Below are 16,816 nucleotides of genomic sequence, written 5' to 3'. Positions count from 1 at the left end.
AAAAACTTGATACAATTTCACTTTGTAAGTGCTCATAGAACGTAGAAAGAACCTCTATAACTAGGTGTAATAACAAAAACATTTAAAAATCCATCCAAGAGGTTCCAGAGAAATCATCCACAGAACAAGAATCAGAAACTCCCAGGACTTAAATATGGGATGAAGTAAATGGTGGAAAACAGTTCTTAAAGAAGTGAACTTGATTTTTTTTAATAAATTAATTTTTTATTGGTGTTCAATTTACCAACATACAGAATAACACCCAGTGCTCATCCCATCAAGTGCCCCCCTCAGTGCCCATCACCCACTCACCCCCACCCCCCGCCCTCCTCCCCTTTCACCACCCCTAGTTTGTTTCCCAGAGTTAGGAGTCTTTATGTTCTGTCTCCCTTTCTGATATTGCCCACACATTTCTTCTCCCTTCCCTTCTATTCCCTTTCACTATTATTTATATTCCCCAAATGAATGAGAACATATAATGTTTGTCCTTCTCCAATGGACTTACTTCACACAGCATAATACCCTCCAGTTTCATCCACATCAAAGCAAATGGTGGGTATTTGTCGTTTCTAATGGCTGAGTAATATTCCATTGTATACATCTTTTTTATCCATTCATCTTTCGATGGACACCGAGGCTCCTTCCACAGTTTGGCTATCGTGGCCATTGCTGCTAGAAACATCGGGGTGCAGGTGTCCCGGCGTTTCATTGCATCTGTATCTTTGGGGTAAATCCCCAACAGTGCAATTGCTGGGTCGTAGGGCAGGTCTATTTTTAACTTTTTGAGGAACCTCCACACAGTTTTCCAGAGTGGCTGCACCAGTTCACATTCCCACCAACAGTGCAAGAGGGTTCCCTTTTCTCCACATCCTCTCCAACATTTGTGGTTTCCTGCCTTGTTAATGTTCCCCATTCTCACTGGTGTGAGGTGGTATCTCATTGTGGTTTTGATTTGTATTTCCCTGATGGCAAGTGTTGCAGAGCATTTTCTCATGTGCATGTTGGCCATGTCTGTCTTCCTCTGTGAGATTTCTCTTCATGTCTTTTGCCCATTTCATGATTGGATTGTTTGTTTCTTTGGTGTTGAGTTTAAGAAGTTCTTTATAGATCTTGGAAACTAGCCCTTTATCTGATACGTCATTTGCAAATATCTTCTCCCATTCTGTAGGTTATCCTTTAGTTTTGTTGACTGTATCCTTTGCTGTGATAAAAGCTGCTTATCTTGATGAAGTCCCGATAGTTCATTTTTGCTTTTGTTTCTTTTGCCTTCGTGGATGTATCTTGCAAGAAGTTACTATGGCTGAGTTCAAAAAGGGTGTTGCCTGTGTTCTCCTCTAGGATTTTGATGGAATCTTGTCTCACATTTAGATCTTTCATCCATTTTGAGTTTATCTTTGTGTATGGTGAAAGAGAGTGGTCTAGTTTCATTCTTCTGCATGTGGATGTCCAATTTTCCCAGCGCGATTTATTGAAGAGACTGTCTTTCTTCCAATGGATAGTCTTTCCTCCTTTATCGAATATTAGTTGACCATAAAGTTCAGGGTCCACTTCTGGATTCTCTATTCTGTTACATTGATCTATGTGTCTGGTTTTGTGCCAGTACCACACTGTCTTGATGACCACAGCTTTGGAGTACAACCTGAAACCTGGCATTGTGATGCCCCCAGATATGGTTTTCTTTTTTAAAATTCCCCTGGCTATTCGGGGTCTTTTCTGATTCCACACAAATCTTAAAATAATTTGTTCTAACTCTGAAGAAAGTCCATGGTATTTTGATAGGGATTGCATTAAACGTGTAAAGTGCTCTGGGTAACATTGACCTTTTCACAATATTAATTCTGCCAATCCATGAGCATGGAATATTTTTCCATCTTTGTGTCTTCCTCAATTTCTTTCAGAAGTGTTCTATAGTTTTGAGGGTATAGATCCTTTACCTCTTTGGTTAGGTTTATTCCTAGGTATCTTATGCTTTTGGGTGCAATTGTAAATGGGATTGACTCAATTTCTTTCTTCAGTCTCATTGTTAATGTATAGAAATGCCACTGATTTCTGGGCATTGATTTTTTTTTTTTTTTTTTTTGTATCCTGCCATGCTACCAAATTGCTGTATGAGTTCTAGCAATCTTGGGGTGGAGGCTTTTGGGTTTTCTATGTAGAGTATCATGTCATCGGCGAAGAGGGAGAGTTTGACTTCTTCTTTGCCAATTTGAATGCCTTTAATGTCTTTTTGTTGTCTGATTGCTGAGGCTAGGACTTCCAGTACTATGTTGAATAGCAGTGGTGAGAGTGGACATCCCTGTCTTGTTCCTGATCTTAGGGGAAAGGCTCCCAGTGCTTCCCCATTGAGAATGATATTTGCTGTGGGCTTTTCATAGATGGCTTTTAAGATGTCGAGGAATGTTCCCTCTATCCCTACACTCTGAAGAGTTTTGATCAGGAATGGATGCTGTATTTTGTCAAATGCTTTCTCTGCATCCAATGAGAGGATCATATGGTTCTTGGTTTTTCTCCTGCTGATATGATGAATCACATTGATTGTTTTACGAGTGTTGAACCAGCCTTGTGTCCCGGGGATAAATCCTACTTGGTCATGGTGAATAATTTTCTTAATGTATTCTTGGATCCTATCGGCTAGTAGAATTTTTGCATCCATGTTCATCAGGGATATTGGTCTGTAATTCTCCCTTTTGGTGGGGTCTTTGTCTGGTTTTGGAATTAAGGTGATGCTGGCCTCATAGAACGAATTTGGAAGTACTTCATCTCTCTTTCCAAACAGCTTTAGTAGAATAGGTATGGTTTCTTCTTTAAACGTTTCATAGAATTCCCCTGGGAAGCCATCTGGCCCTGGACTTTTGTGTCTTGGGAGGTTTTTGATGACTGCTTCAATTTCCTCCCTGGTTATTGGCTTGTTCAGGTTTTCTATTTCTTCCTGTTCCAGTTTTGGTAGTTTGTGGCTTTCCAGGAATGTGTCCATTTCTTCTAGATTGCCTAATTTATTGGTGTATAGCTGTTCATAATGTTTTTAAAATCGTTTGTATTTCCTTGGTGTTGGTAGTGATCTCTCCTTTCTCATTCATGATTTTATTAATTTGAGTCTTCTCTCTCTTCTTTTTAATAAGGCTTGGCTAATGGTTTATCTATCTTTTGATTCTTTCAAAGAACCAACTCCTGGTTTTGTTGATCTGTTCCACAGTTCTTCTGGTCTCGATTTCGTTGAGTTCTGCTCGAATCTTTAACTCTCTTCAGCTGGGTGTAGGATCTATTTGCTGTTTTTTCTCTAGCTCCTTTATGTGTAAGGTTAGCTTTTGTATTTGAGTTCTTTCCAGTTTTTGAATAGATGCTTGTATTGTGTGTATTTCCCCCTTAGGACTGCTTTTGCTGCATCCCAAAGATTTTGAACGGTTGTATCTTCATTCTCATTAGTTTCCATGAATCTTTTTAATTCTTCCTTAATTTCCTGGTTGACCCTTTCATCTTTTAGCAGGATGGTCCTTAACCTCCACATGTTTGAGGTCCTTCCAAACTTCTTGTTGTGATTTAGTTCTAATTTCAAGGCATTATGGTCTGAGAATATGCAGGGGACGATCCCAATCTTTTGGTATCAGTTCAGACCTGATTTGTGACCCAGTATGTGGTCTATTCTGGAGAAAGTTCCATGTGCACTTGAGAAGAATGTGTATTCAGTTGAGTTTAGATGTAAAGTTCTGTAGATATCTATGAAATCCATCTAGTCCAGTGTTTCATTTAAAGCTCTCATTTCTTTGGAGATGTTGTGCTTAGAAGACCTTTCGAGTATAGAAAGAGCTACATTGAAGTCACCAAGTATAAGTGTATTATCTAAGTATTTCTTCACTATGGTTATTAATTTATATATTTGGCAGTTCCCACATTTGGGGCATATATATTGAGGATTGTTAAGTCCTCTTGTTGGATAGATCCTTTAAGTATGATACAGTGTCCCTCTTCATCTCTCACTACAGTCTTCGGGGTAAATTTTAGCTTATCTGATATAAGGATGGCTACCCCTGCTTTCTTTTGCGGACCATTTGAATGGTAAATGGTTCTCCAACCTCTTATTTTCAGGCTGTAGGTGTCCTTCTGTCTAAAATGAGTCTCTTGTAGACAGCAAATAGATGGGTCCTGCTTTTTTATCCAGTCTGAAACCCTGCACCTTTTGATGGGGTCATTAAGCCCATTCAGAGTTACTATTGAAAGGTATGAGTTTAGTGTCATCATGATATCTATTCAGTCCTTGTTTTTGTGGATTGTTCCACTGAACTTCTTGAAAGGGAATTTTAAGAGTCCCCCTTAAAATTTCTTGCAGAGCTGGTTTGGAGGTCACATATTCTTTCAGTTCCTGCCTGTCTTGGAAGCTCTTTATATCTCCATTTTGAATGAGAGCCTTGCTGGATAAAGTATTCTTGGTTGCATGTTCTTCTCATTTAGGACCCTGAATATATCCTGCCAGCCCTTTCTGGCCTGCCAGGTCTCTGTGGAGAGGTCTGCTGTTACCCTAATACTTCTCCCCATTAAAGTCAGATTTCTTGTCTCTTGCTGCTTTAAGGATCTTCTCTTTATCTTTGGAATTTGCAAGCTTCACTATTAAATGTTGAGGGGTTGAACGGTTTTTATTGATTTTAGGGGGGGGATCTCTCTATTTCCTGGATCTGAATGCCTGTTTCCCTTCCCAGATTAGGAAAGTTTTCAGCTAGAATTTGTTCAAATACATATTCTGGCCCTCTGTCCCTTTCGGCGCCCTCGGGAACCCCAATTAAACATAGGTTTTTCTTCCTCAGGCTGTCGTTTATTTCCCTAATCTATCTTCATGGTATTTTAATTGTTTGTCTTTTTTTCCTCAGTTTCCCTCTTTGCCATCAACTTCTATGTCACTCACTCGTTCTTCCACCTCGTTAACCCTCGTTGTTAGGACTTCTAGTTTGGATTGCATCTCATTCAATTGATTTTTAATTTCTGCCTGATTAGATCTAAATTCTGCAGTCATGAAGTCTCGAGTCCTTTTATGCTTTTTTCTAGAGCCACCAGTAGCTGTATAATAGTGCTTCTAAATTGGCTTTCTGACATTGAATTGTAATCCAGACTTTGTAACTCTGTGGGAGAGAGGATTGTTTTTGATTCTCTTTTGAGGTGAGATTTTCCTTTTAGTCATTTTGTTCAGTGCAGAGTGGCCAAAAACAAGTTGGATTGGGAAAAGGAGAAAAAAGAGATAGAAGGAAAGAAAAGAGGAAAAAGAAAGGAAAAACGGTGGGGGAAGCAAACAGAAATTAAAAAGCAAAAACAAACAAAAACACGGGAGTATCTTCTGTTTCTGTATACTTTAAGTCCCTTGACTTCCCCTGGAACTTGTCCGTCTAGCTGGTCTTCTGGGGGCGGGGCCTGTTGTGCTGATTTTCAGGTGTTAGCACTTGGGGGAGCTGCTCTGCCCCCTGCCTGGTGCAGGGCTCAGTGGGGGTTGTTTACCCCGTGAGGCCGCAGGAGGAACAACCGCAGTGGTGGCAGCCAGCTCTGGAGCCCTAGAGTCAGCTCCCGCAGTAACTACGGAGCCCTCCATCTGCAGGGCCTGGAGGCTCCGGGCAGGAGCGTCCTTGTGGTCCTGGGCCCTCCCAGCCTCTGCCTGTCCCGGGGGGAGGCCGGATCCTGGGCTGTGTCCCAGCGCCCTGTGCTCCGGGGCCTGTGCTGTTGGATTCGTGCTCCCGGTGGCGCAGCCCCCTCTGTGGAGCCGCCGCCCGAGCCCCTCCGAGCTGCTCCCGCCCCGCAGCCCCCTCCGCGGAGCCGCCCCCGAGCCCCCCGAGCTGCTCCCCCCCCGCAGCCCCCTCTGTGGAGCCGCCCCCGGGGCCCCCCGAGCTGCTCCGGGTCCCGCGGTGCGCGCTGCAGCCCTTAGGGAGCTCGGCGCACTCTCCCGGGGCGCAGGTCCCTGTTAGTGTCCCCGGAGCCCGAGGGCATCCCCGCCCTCCTGGGTCCTGCTCCAACTCCCCGCGAGCCCCTTTCCGCCTGGGAAGGTCGGTGCAGCTCCTGCTTCTCCGGGACGGGGCTCTCCTGTCCTGGGGACACTCGCCGGGCCTTAGCCCGGCTCCTCGTGGGCCCCTCCCCCTTGGAGGCCTTTTGTTTCTTTATTTCTCTCCCCCCTCCCCCGTCTTCCTACCTTGATAGAAGCGCAAACTCTTCTCACTGTAGCGTTCTAGCTGTCCTCTCTTTAAATCTCAGGCTGAATTCGTAGATTTTCAGGATGATTTGAAGGTTATCTAGGTAACTTGGTAGGGACAGGTGACTGGGGGACGCTACTCTTCTGCCATCTTGCCCCTCCTCGATTTTTTTTTTTAATAGAAACTTTGTATGTAGGAAATGGTGTGATGAATCATGTACCCATTTAGCTTTAGCAACTACATTTTTTTTGTTTCACTTATCCCAAAGTGTTTTTACCTTAGTTTGCCTTGCTGAAATTCTTTCAAAGCAAATAAGTGGCATCCTATCCTTCTACCCACAAATACTAAAAAGATTTTTTTTTCCTTTGGTAACCCCTGTCCTACAAGATCAACAATCCCTTAATAGTTAAACTGCACTACTTGCATCAAATGTCCTACAGCTGTCTCATTCAAATCAGGCTCCAAACAAATCTATCACTGCCTTTGATCATTGCTTTTACTTGAGTTCTCGAAAATAGAACTGAGGCAAATATTGACTGGTAATGTTTACTCAGGAGGTGCAACTCCCAAGCAGCAATGGGGCGGGGGAAGGGATGTAAAGAAGGAACAACAGAAAAATACACATAAGCTTATGTGTTGCCACTGCTTCACAAAGACCACAACTGGTTTCTGGGTCTGAATCATAGACCGTATATATGGGGAGGGGGGAGGAGAGGAAGATTCCTCTGTGGGTTTGTTCTACCTTTTATCCCTCATTCATCAAAATCTACCTGAGTTAAACTCTATCACTCTTCAGATGGTTAGCTAATCCATTTGGCTGCTGGAGGTAAATCCCAATCTGTCATGCATTGTGGCCTTTCATCTGCACCCAGAAGCACTTGGAACCAGAAGTCTAGGCATGCAGATAAGCAGTGCAAGGTATAGGCCAGCATAGTGTTGGTCAGTGCCTGGAAGAGAGGTGACTCCAAGAGAATCAGAGGGCATACATCCAATGTGTGCTAGTGTTCAGGCTGCTTAAGACTCTTGTAATGGTACCCTTCCAACCAGTGTCCTGAATGCTTTAGAGAAACTTGTCTTTTAAAATGCCCTATGTTCTAGACTTGTTGGGTTCCCCCCGCCCCCGCCCCAGTATTTGACTTGTTCCTCTTTTCCCTGTATTTATTGTAAACTGGTAGCTGATGCTGCAAGTTTCAGATATCCTTTGATGAGAAGACTCTATAGGCGACCTGTACTTCCTATTGCATTGCATTTGGAAGTGCAATATCTGGCTGTTCCATTTATAGTGGTGCTGAGTCAATAATAGTTTCTCATTAGGAATTCAGCTCCTGGTTAACTGACAATTAAAAATCCAAATTCTGCATAACTCTCTATCCATACCCTTCACAATGTGACTTTGCTCTTCCAATCAAGAGGTTTTATTCCTTGTTCTTAGAATCTGCGTTGAGTTTAACTTGCTTTGGAAAATAGAATGTGGCAGAAACTGCCAGTTCAAGTTTAGTCTTCAATGAGATGTGCATTTTCATCCCTCCTTCACTGCTACTCTCATGAGCATGAGCCTGGGCTGTAGTGAGCCAACTAGAGACCAATACGTCCTGTCTTCCCAGTTGAGACCATTCTAGACCAGCCTTAAGTGAGCTGACCTCTTATAGAGAGCTACCTCTATAAAATGTATCTGAGACCAAAAGTATAAAAACACCATTAGGCAGACTTCCAGGATTCTTCAGAAAACTTGCCAATATTCAAAATATTATCCCTAGTCACATCTGCTAGACAAGGATGCCATCCCTAAAAGCCAGCAGAGATTCATAAGGTTAGAATCTATATGCCTAGGTGCTAGAGAAGGCATGCTGGTGGTGGCTTCAGTCTTATTTCCTTAGCCTCTAGCAAAATGCGTCCTGGAGTTTTGCCAATATTGTCAATAAGGATGGAAATCTGGTTTGAGCTGCACAGATATAATTGTTACAAGAGCCTGTATACCACATTTCTTGTTACTTTGCCATGCTTTTCCCAGCAATCTCAGCATCCTGGGGAATATCAAGAAGTGGGAGTCAGTGATTTCAAACCTTAGTATTCAATAACTCCCACCAGAATTCCCAAGGTGTGAATAGATGCTGTAGCTAGCCTTCTGCCAGCCCTGTCAACTTGTGTCTGTCATGCTTATGCTGTGGGAGAATTGGTAAATGGTATGAAGGTCTCAAAGCATAATGAGCTTATATTGTGCACATGTGGATGAGGATTAAAAACCCACAACTTGCTCACTTAGGGCCTTGGGTAAGCCAGTCCCCCTGCAGGTACTGTCCTCTGGCTGACAGGCCCCTAATGGCCAGTCCAATTGCTTCCGAGGAAGTTTCCTATTGGCATTGAAATACAGATGATATTTCAGAATTCAATATTCTTGAATTGGCTCAGGAGTCCTAGAAGAATACCCCATTCATACCAAGGTGCTGGTCAAGTTTCCCTGGCTAATGGTGTTAAAGAGATGAGGAACCCTAGAACTCTAGCAGATGGTTTTGTCCCTGTCCAATTTCTTAGAGGCTACTGAAATAAGATTGGGGTTTTGGATAAGTGGCAGCTCAAATGTAGGCCTAAGATTGCTAAAACCCTATTCTCTAGTTAAGAGGGATCTTTTCTCTGAAAGATGGTAAGAGGACTTCTCATTATAGTATCTTGGGAAATGAACGTAGCAGTCTGGAATCCTATTAAATTTTGGTAGATGCTACAAGCCTGCTAGACTCACTGAGGAGGGAAGTTCATTGGGTCAGTTCCACTGAAGTCTGCCTTTTCTCTAAAGGAAGACTTTAAACTAGCTGACAAGTAGCACGCTTTATTGAAACAAGTGAATGTTCTGAAGTCAGGGCCAGGTTTAACTCCCTTCCTTGCTTCTTAGTATGTGAACTTTAAGTTTCTTAATCTGAGCCTCATATCTACAACATCTTTGTAGATAATGTATTCATTCTGAATTGAGCCTTTATCTTCAAATGGTATTAAAAGTATCTAAAACTCCAGAAAGACTAGTGATGAACCTAAAGATCCCATTGGAATTTTATGGACTAATTAAACATTGTTGGCTATCCTTATTTAAGTCGAAAGGACAAGCCCTATCCTGGTAACTACTTTTATAGTGGTTTCAACCTCAAAATAAAAATATCAATAGAACAGAACAGACCAAAAACCACCTTTTGTGATATAAATTAATTCCCGATGTCAGACATCACAAATCAATGGACAATACAAGGATTATTCAATTAGTGATAGTTACAATAGAACAATTGAGAATGTTTAGCAGGTCTTGTTTTATACTCTAAAACTTTAGAGTGATACATAAAAACAGACCAGAGAAATTAAAATGAAACAGGTATGCTTATAAATGTGAAAGGTGTTTTCTGAACTTTAACAAAAAAATAGAAAATTGATCTAAGGATGGCAGGGAATTTGTACAGTAAATATGCTGTGGTGTAGTGAGACAGGGTATGCTTTGGTTACAAATATTCCCAAAATCATCATGGCTTAACACAAATGTTTGACTCCTTTATATTGAGGGTTGAGTGGCCCATCTGAGAAATTACTTAGGAACCCATGTTCCTTCTGTCTCAGCTCTCCTGTGATAGCTGTGATTCCTATCTGGAATGTGTATATTCCACAGGTATGGAAGAAAGTTCCTCAGATTTTATGGCCAAACCTAAAGTAGTAAATGTTAGTGCTACTGAAGAGGTTGGACAACACACTGTTGTCAGTGACAAAAAGCTTATATCAAAATATAAGTAAACTACAACAAACACAGTTTAGTTCAGCTGGGGTATTTCTGCAGCAAGACTTCTCTGGTGGAAAATGCATATCCTAGTCTGACATAAGCTTATTAATTCATCATGGACTGATACTAGAGTTTGTATAATGGCATTGGTGTGTGGATCAGACTTAGTAGCACTGGTGCATATCACTTTTTCCACAGTTGTACCAGACCTAGTCATGGCTCCCACTTCACTGTAAGAACCCAGAAAACATTGTATCAGATGATATCTGTTCCCAAATCATATTTGGTTTTCCACTCTGGACACAAGGCTACAAAGGGACAATATTTTATCTTTAGTTATCTAAAAATCAGACAAGTGACATCCATGACAATGACAGAGTAAAGCCCTCCATAAAAACAATAGCACTATCTTCCATAAATAAGAACAATGGGAAAAACTTGTCAAATGACTTCAGAACCTGGAAATCTTGCAATTCAGGAAAAAATATAATGGCAAACTTTATCTTAAAATGTCCTATTCCTTTCCACCACCCTTCTTAACCCCAGCTCTGTAGTAAACTTGAAAATCAGCAGACTGACAGTCACAAGAGAACAGAATAGGATTAGAACTCTTTCAAAGCTTGATGTCTGAATTATCACTATCCTGTCTGTATTTGACCTGACCCCATGGTTACCTAGAATAAAAAGCTTTTTCCTAGAGGAATTTATCAAACAATCAGAGGTTAATAGTTCAACATCTCAGTTACCTGAGATGGTGGATAATAGTTGGGGGAAATGATAAGCTAACCTAACCAGAAAGCTTAAGAGGAAAAGCCAGAAATTATATGCCTAGAGGGGCTTTGGAAAGCTCCAATATATTCCTAGGAATACAAGAAGGTCACATACATATGGCTGCGCACATGCCAGTAAATACCTGTGAGACTTGAAGAGCCTTTTCTCCCTGACCTTGAAGCTCTGCATAAGTAGGAAATGAAGGCTAAGGCCGTTTTCAACTGCCTGGCTGAGTTCTGAAGGCATGTCCTAACATATGCACAGAGCTTCTTAGTAAAAATTAGACTCTTGGTCGCAGGTATTTAAGGAAAATTGTGCAATCAATAGTTAATCACTTAGCTAACTGGATAGACTTCAGTGGTCACATGACAAAGAATACTGATCTTAATCAATAAAGATACTAATTAAGCAAATAACAATAACCCTGGGGAGAATCTTATCTTCAGAGTTGTCACTGATTGCCTGAAAATTACCTGATTTTTCAACAAAGTTGAAACATAAAATCCAAGCAACCACAAGAAAAATGCAGTCAACAGAAACTGTCCTGGGGAAACCCAGATATTGAACCTATTGGACTTTAAATCAGCTATTAAATATAGGACTCATCATAGAGAGGACTCAAATAGAAAATACAAATAGATTTTCTAAAAGACCCAAATAGTAATTCTTAAAGTATAGTGATAGCAGGGGTGGGGGGGGGTGGGAACACTTCAAATTTGCTGTTGAACAACTCTGAACAGAAGTTGGTGAACTTGATCAAAGATCAATTAAAGATATGTCAAAATATCCTAGAATTAGAGGTTGTAGGTAACAATCCTGTGAATATACTAAACTGAATCGTGTAGTTTAAAAGGGCAAATTTATGCTATGTCAATTATCTCGATTATAAAAACCTTAATGGGCCAGGGACCACTTACCACCAAGTACAACCAGTAAACAGACATCCTCAACTGCATGAGAATGAATGTAAAACCTGAAGTGAGCTATGGCTATCCAACTTGTGTGCTTATACTTCGTGCTGGTGGGATAGGTCCAAGCTGATAGGATGTTTCTGAGAGGCAGTTGGGCAGAGTCGACTATCAGGGTTGTTCTCATTATTAGCATAATAACTTTACCTCTTAGAAGTTGAGTCTGAACATAACAAACACTGGAGAAATCTATTCTTAAAATGTGTATATATAGCTTGGAAAAATGCTAAGATGCTAAATACTTAACTATGCCTTTCTTGAACAAACCATAATACAGCCACTAGGTGGGATATGGTCCAGTATAAGCTATAGAAAAATACTCGCTTGAAAATAAGAATAGATCCATCAATTATACTGATCTTATAATTGCCACTCGTATTTTCTAACTGCATAATGAAAGTAGTATGTAACTTCTAACTTTGAGTGTCTTTTATGAACATACTTAGACTTTAAAGAGAACAAAACCAGGGATTTAGCATAAATTCCATGGTCCTGGCATGTTTCTAATATCACAACTTATCTTACTGCCACTAAGCTAACATTTAGCTCTCTAAATCTTTGTATATGAATATTAAAAGGTCCTAGAGGATCCTAACCTGTGTTTTCTTCTTACACTGATCTGAGACTTCTTAAAGAAAGCCATGCTTGTTTAAGAATGATTAGTCAGTGAACCTAAAATGCTGTGATGACTTGGACAGTTTCAAGTGGCCTTCCGAGGGAGATTTCACAGATGACAAAATATTTCCCCATGCAGTGTGGGGTAGGCACCACCAAAATCAGTTGGATGGAAGGGATTGTTAGAATGGATTGAGTCCAGACTCCTCAACTTGCCCTGTAAATGGAGAAAAGACTAACATAGAAGCTGTAGTAAGATGAGGTTCCATTACATATTTTATTAACCAGATGTCCAAGATCTTTGGAATCCGTGAAGCAGATGTCCTGGGGAAGTAGTTCACTTGGCTATGCATTTGTTTGTCTGAATGCTGGGTGGAAGTCTGGGTGGGAGACAAATAGCTTCTTATACTTGCCTTTGAATCATGTGGTTCCGTGGACAAAGTCTTCTATGGAGGATCTAGGCTCTGGTATCACATCTTTGCAGATGGCTAGATACCATCAACTTCTGACTTCAGTAGTTAAATAGTCCTGTCCCTGAATGAAATTTTGGGAAATTCTCACTGATACATAATATTTGAGTAAGGCTTTTCCCCTAACCTTTCCTTTTCTGAAACCTAACCTCTTATATACTACATGTGTGGACTTGCATTTGTGCTTTCAAGATCCTTGGGGAGATGTCCTTATATACTGAGCTCCTATATCCTAGATTAACCACTTCAGAGGAAATGGGTATCTTAAGCCACCAAATTCCAAGGACTTTTTCTCTGTACTTTAAATAGTGAGTAAATTCCTGTCCCTCAAGAATTTGAGATCTTTGGGAAGGTGGGACTTTCCGTTGGAAGATGGGCCTTAATTTTTTCAAAGCCCTAGAAAATTGGTCTTTTGACAGATCCAAAGATCAAACAATAAACCTGATGCCCCCCACCCCCATAGACCTTTCCTTATTCTCGGTTTCTTGGATGAGGGTTGCCACCTTCTCTCCTCGGACCCAGCAGATGGATGAAAGAGTCTCCAAGGCTGGCATTTCCAATGTTTTCAATTAAGGCCTGCCTCTAGGTTTACGTCCCCCCCCCCACACACACACACACACATTTGGGAAGCCAATAGTTGCCTATTTTCAGACTTCGTGGGCTGGTCTCCAGTCTCTAGGTGAGTAGAATTGTGAAAAGCATTCTCCCTAGGCAACACGCAGATCAGTCTAGGGTGCATTTGAGCTTAGCTATCAGCATACCAAGTATGTATCAAGTATTATAGGATCTACAGTGATGTACACTAGATACATACTATCAGCATGCTGAGATTTGAGAAATCACTGGAATGAATAGAACATAATATACAAGTGGACAGGGCAAGGCCTGGTCTGAGTATGCATAACCAAGCCTGATTCTGGTAGCCAAAGATCAGAGTTAGGACCAAAGAGTTACCAAGGCTTACATCCAAAAAATCATATTAATCAAAGCCCATGAGTTGGAGTCTGAGACTAAACCACAAATAATACCATGATCTTCCAAAAAGATTCAAGAATGTACAAAGTGCAGGAGCTATAGACTGGCTTGGACAGTGTCCAACAACCTACTGGTTTGTCTCAAAACATGCTGTGTACTCTGACCCTGTACTTCATATCCATCAGAGTCCAGCCAAGAAAACATACCAAAGACTATACCTGATTCACAAGGTGATAATGAGGAATCCTATTTAGTTCATCATAGTAAAGCTGTTATAAGGGCTGAAAAGCCAAATGGGAAATTTGAGGCCCCTCAGTTTAGTAGCAGAGGAAGTCTCTACCATCTCTGTGGCAGGAGGGGCAATGGGTAGAGGTGGTATTACCAGAGCCCAAGGGGCACAATTCCAGTGGGAACTAGAACCAGAGATGGGAAGTGGGCAGATGCCACCCAAAACAGATAAGAGGTAAAGAAAGGCACTGGCTGCTTTCCGGCTTTCCTCCCTTACCCCAGTGCTGCCTCCTGGACGAACCTCAGCTAGAAGCTAGTTTGTTAGGAACCAGGGAAATATTGCTCAACAGTTGACCCTTACTGATGGGGAAGGTAGAACACTGCAAGAATGGATCTATGCCTTTTATCTAGAAAACTCATCAGGATGGACGCAGGCCACCTTCTAAAGTCCTGCTTTCCTCTTTACTAGGACTATATTCCTGCCAGATTAACCTCCTCTACTCTTATTACTCATGGAGGAGGTATTAAACTAGGTCTATCTAGTCTCCCAGTCTCTTCCAGCCCCTGGCTAACATGGAATTGCTCACCAGAGAAATTATCTGTTCATTTCTCTGTGGAGAGAAAGCCCCAAAGTGGGCTTACTAGACTGGATTGATGTCCACTGTCAATCCAATGAGAGGAGACTATGTATTCCCCCTTCCACACCTCTCATTCTTTCTGCCCAGCCTTTGACAATCCCTGACAGAGAATCCCATTGCTGCTGTGGATGAGGGGCTAGAATCCACCAAAACAATACATAACTGACTTCTGCCCACTTCATAAAACTTGTCTATCTGTCCTTTATCTCCCTACTGCTATAGTATAGAATCTCATCTGATTTGACCAACCAATAAAAATTCTTAAGTAGTGATAAGCCCCAGGAGCTTAATAGACGGGAGATTGTGGTCCAGTGAGTCAAATGATCTTGACTAAAGACACAAGTATTCAGAGGTTACCAAATATTTCTCCATGCCTGCCTCTTTGGAAATCAACTAGATATTTTTCATTCCATTTATTGATATTTTAAAAACCTTTTAAATCTGAAATAAAAATCGTCTAGTTGAGCCATGTTGTAAGAGTAGACCCCTTCTATTCTCCCAACTCTCCTTACCTTGGCGTGAGAAGAAAGGACAACATGCACCCCACCTCTTCCCGCCCAGACCTGTTTGGGCCCCATCTCAAAAGGCCAATTTCCATCCTAAGATAGACTTAGTGGATGTGATCAAGTGTTTGACTGGCAGTTCAGTCAGTCTTTTGATATCTTGTCAGTTCTCAGGCTCTGAGAGGATCCAGGAACTGCTTTTCTGTTGTCGATGGCATGATCTTAGAACTCAAGGCACCAGTGCTGCAATTGTTATTTGGGCTTCCCAAAGACCATGCATAGCATGCCTATCTGCCCTTGAGAGCTCTAACACCACTGGGATTGCATGTTAATTTGGCCCAAATTGTATTAGACTGAACATAATGTACACCCTATTTCTCTCAGCCTCCTTCAAAACTAGAACCTTCAAGGACCCAAGAAATGGATTAAAGCAATATTCCCAAGGGTGTGGCATATGCTATCTGTGTCACAGAAATGGGGAGGAAAGCTAAGAATAGTGTATGTGATCTCTCAAATCTAAGTGCTGTGCTTCTTAGTAGTAGGTGGTCAAAATAAAAGAGTTGTATTTTACCTTAGGAAGGATATTCCAGCTTGCCTCCAGAGTATTATACCCCTTAGGACTTACTAATGTAGTAATCTCATGTCTTTATAGGGCTTATCTGCCTTTATAGGGCTACTCCTGTTCACTGGGTCCAGTTAGCATTGTTACCAAGACAGTAGACCAGTGTTCTGGAGGATGTCAAGATTTCTGTCCATCCCAGCTGTTGTAACAGCATGAAAAAAAGACATTGTCTTGTGGCAACAGTTTGCATTTTTTCAGAAGCCTGTCATGAAAAGATGAGCATTTTACATATTAATAGCTACATACAAGTGTCAGTTATGCTGATGTCCCATAAACATTTGGCACACCAGCTGTGATTAGATCTATATTACTTAGATGTGGCTGATAACAGGCATTTTAAATTTATCTGGCTTTTGTAAGGATCAGAAAAATGGAGTGATAACAAACCGTTGCCCCTACAAACAAACAAGGTGTTTGGTACTAATCACTCTAATCCCTCCAGCGAAGCTGTGTTCTTTATAACCCATCCCAATATCCAAATGTTTAAGATGGTGATACAATTTCAGGGAATTCTACTTGGCCTTGTCTTCCCTACCTTCATATCTCTTACTGGTCAATGAGCCAAAATGAGTTAATAAACTATTCTATCAAAATCCTTCACTCAAGGAACTGTGGAAAAACAGGATGAACTTGCTGAACCACTGACCTCACTGCGGCATGAATGTGAACTAGGACTCTATCTCTGGTTTTCATAAACCTAATGCTAATATGAAGCCCATCATGATGTTTGGATTTCCCTGACACTTTCAGTCTGTAGCTAGTGTAAAACCCTAAAATGGCTCTCTATCCTTTTAAAGAATTAGAGAAATACTTACTTTTGATGATATTGTAGGCCTTTGCTCAAGAAGACTCCTTCTCCTTAAATATTACCTATGGCTGAGACCTGAAAATTGCATAGACTTTCATTATAATACTGACATCAGACTTAATTTTTAGCCCTTAAACACTTTTTCTAGTTGTATGAATGAGGAAATACCTTTATTGCCCATCTATTTCCCCTCTAAAATGCCATGGATTAGCCAGTGCCACAGATCTCTGTGGATTAAGATATCCTGAGGACCACTTAGACCTTGCTGTTTGTTACAGCAATTACCATCAAATGTGAAGTCAGGAG

The 16,816-nt window shown here is 41.3% G+C and overlaps 1 long non-coding RNA gene across 1 annotated transcript; it reads right to left on the bottom strand.

Annotated features, from left to right (window-relative positions):
* Nucleotides 1–12,524: 12,524 nt before the first annotated feature.
* Nucleotides 12,525–16,587, bottom strand: LOC118350440 (uncharacterized). Its single transcript, XR_004804243.2, has 2 exons — nucleotides 16,518–16,587; nucleotides 12,525–12,800 (listed from the first exon to the last, which is right to left on the bottom strand). It is a non-coding gene; the product is annotated as an uncharacterized LOC118350440 (long non-coding RNA).
* Between the last annotated feature and the right edge of the window lie 229 nt (nucleotides 16,588–16,816).

This window comes from Canis lupus, chromosome 12 (genome assembly GCF_003254725.2).
Source record: "Canis lupus dingo isolate Sandy chromosome 12, ASM325472v2, whole genome shotgun sequence".
In the NCBI taxonomy this organism is placed as follows: Eukaryota; Metazoa; Chordata; class Mammalia; order Carnivora; family Canidae; genus Canis; species Canis lupus.
The sequence above is the reverse complement of the archived record's forward strand: the minus strand, read 5'-3'. Positions and strand labels throughout refer to the sequence as shown.